Raw genomic sequence first — 2,636 nt, forward strand, 5'->3', positions numbered from 1 at the left:
TATTGGAGATAAGAGTCTCCTGGACTTTCCTGCCTGGGCTGGCTTTGAACCGTGATCCTCAAATCTCAGCCTCCTGAATAGCTAGGATTACAGGCATGAGCCACTGGCCTGACCAAAGTTTTTTTTTTTTTTTTGGGGGGGGGGGTTTGTGTGTGTGCCAGTTCTTGGAGCTTGACAGGGCTGGGAGGTTGGCTCAGTGGTAGAGTGCTTGCCTCACATGCATGAGGCCCTGGGTTCAATTCCTCAGCTCCACATAAGCAAAAAAAAACAAAAACAAAACACAGAAGTGGTGCTGTGGCTCAAGTGGTAGGGTGCTAGCCTAGCCTTGAGCTGAAGAGCTGAGGGACAGTGCCCTGGCCCAGAGTTCAAGCCCCATGACTGACGAAAAAAACAATTTTTTTTGGTCGGTCGTGGGGCTTGAACTCTGGGCTTGGGCGCTGTCCCTCAGCTCCTCAGCTCAAGGCGAGCGCTCTACCACTTGAGCCACAGCACCACTTCCAGTTTTCTGGTGGTTTATTGGAGATAGGAGTCTCACGGTCTCTCTTGCCCGGGCTGGCTTTGAACCTCGACCCTCAGATCTCAGCCTCCTGAGTAGCTAGGATTACAGGCGTGAGCCACCAGCGCCTGGCATATAAGATTCAATTCTTTTTTTTTTTGTTGGTCGTGGGGCTTGAACTCTGGGCCTGGGCGCTGTCCCTCAGCTCTTCAGCTCAAGGCTAGCACTCTACCACTTGAGCCACAGTGCCACTTCTGGCTTTTTTCTTTTTGCTTATGTGGTGCTGAGGAATCCAACCCAGGGCCTCATGCATGCAAGGCAAGCGCTCTACCACTGAGCCACCTTCCCAGCCCCAGCTTTAATATTTTTAAGAGGTATCTCATTTCTTGTTAAACTGCAAAACTTACTTGCTCATAGCATTTAAGGTTTTAGAACTTTTTGAGAAAATTCATATGCTGACAAGAATTAACTGATTCTGTTTAAGAATCTGTCCTAAGGAAGAGAAACAGAAAATTAAAACTAAGAAGACACTGCAGCATTGTAACAGTAAAAACTGAAAACAACTGTTTCCACACATTACAGTTTAATTCATTAAGTTAGCATACATCCAGGTGGCTAAAATAATGATAGCTTGGGGCACTGTTGGCTCACACCTGTAATCCTAGCTACTCAGGAGACTGAGATATGAGAATTAATGTTCAAAGCCAGTCCAGACAGGAAAGTCCAAGAGACTGTAATCTCAAATTAACTACCTAAAAGCCAGAAGTGGAAGTGTGTCTCAAGTGGTAGAGTACATGTTATGAGCAAAAAATTTCAAGAATAGCTCTCAGTCTCTGAGTTCAAAAACCTCAATATGGCACAGAAAATTAAAAGAATAGTTATTACAAAAAGGAAAGCTGAATATACAATACTGTATTAGGATTTAAGTTACTGAAATGAAAATGTTTATTTTGGACGGTAAATAAGCAAAAATGAAAATTGTAGGAAGATTATAGTTATATATAATTAATATATGTTATATAATATGTACTACATTATAATATATGCGTGTTATATAGTATAGAATATAATTTTAAGTGTAAAAACATGTATGCATATTTATCATATTGTCCAATGCAGTAGAAGCTTAGTTTATAGAAAATACTGTATCAGTAGTTTGTGTAAAAGATGTAATTATGTGAAAGCTGTTCATGATGTATCATAATGGAAAAGGTTGCAAAGTAGTATATGTAATTTAAAATATAAAATAAGGGCATACCAAAATGTTAACAGTGGCTATCTAATAAGTACCTTACTCTTAATTTCTGGTATTTTGTAACAGAAATGAGACATATAAGATTAAGTCTTGCCAGGTGCTGGTGCTGGCTTACGCCTGTAATCCTAGCTACTCAGGAGGCTGAGATCTTAGGATCGCACTTCAAAGCCAGCCCAGACAGGAATGTCTATGAGACTCTTATCTCCAATTAACCATCAGAAAACCGGAAGTGGTCTTGTGGCTCAAGTGGTAGAGTGCTAGCCTTGAGCTGAAGAGCTCAGGGACAGTACACATGCATGCCCAGTGTTCAAGCCTCACCACTGACAGAAAAAAAGTAAGTCTTGAAAATGTCAACTGGCTCTCTCTGCTTCCTATTCTCTACTTACTTCCTCACCCCTCTTCCTGTATTTTTCCAGGGCACTTAAGCCTCCTCAGATGTATTTATTAGGTATGCTTGTTATATTTGTCACTAGAAGGCAATCTCCTGAAGGCAAGAATCTGCTTTGTTCACTAATCCATCAAACATAGCATCTAGCAAACTGTAGACATTCAGCAAATACTTGTTAAGTGAATTGGTAAGAGGAACAATTATCAATAATCAACAAACAAGGCATTTATTTCCATTTTTGACCACCTTCTGTTCCTTGTCTACATTTACACATTTTTATAAAGGCTGTCTCCTCAAAAACATCAGTTTTTAATATTTACATGATCTTTTTTTTATACTGAGGAATTTTAAACCTTGAGACTTGTTCACATGGGCAGGATTGTACTACTGAGCTATTCCTCAAGACCTGATTTTTCTTTAATTTTTATTTATTTATTTATTTTTTGGGTCCGGTCGTGGGGCATGAACTCTGGGCCTGGGCGCTGTCCCTCAGCTCT

At 40.5% G+C, this 2,636-nt stretch overlaps 1 protein-coding gene across 6 annotated transcripts in view; it reads right to left on the minus strand.

The window, feature by feature from the left end:
- Zmym3 (zinc finger, MYM-type 3) overlaps positions 1-2,636 on the minus strand; it is a 36,157-nt gene that overhangs the window by 30,965 nt on the left and 2,556 nt on the right. The gene's annotated exons all lie outside the window — the stretch shown is intronic.

The sequence above is a fragment of the Dipodomys ordii genome, unplaced genomic scaffold (genome assembly GCF_000151885.1).
Source record: "Dipodomys ordii isolate 6190 unplaced genomic scaffold, Dord_2.0 Scaffold142, whole genome shotgun sequence".
NCBI classification, from domain to species: domain Eukaryota; kingdom Metazoa; phylum Chordata; class Mammalia; order Rodentia; family Heteromyidae; genus Dipodomys; species Dipodomys ordii.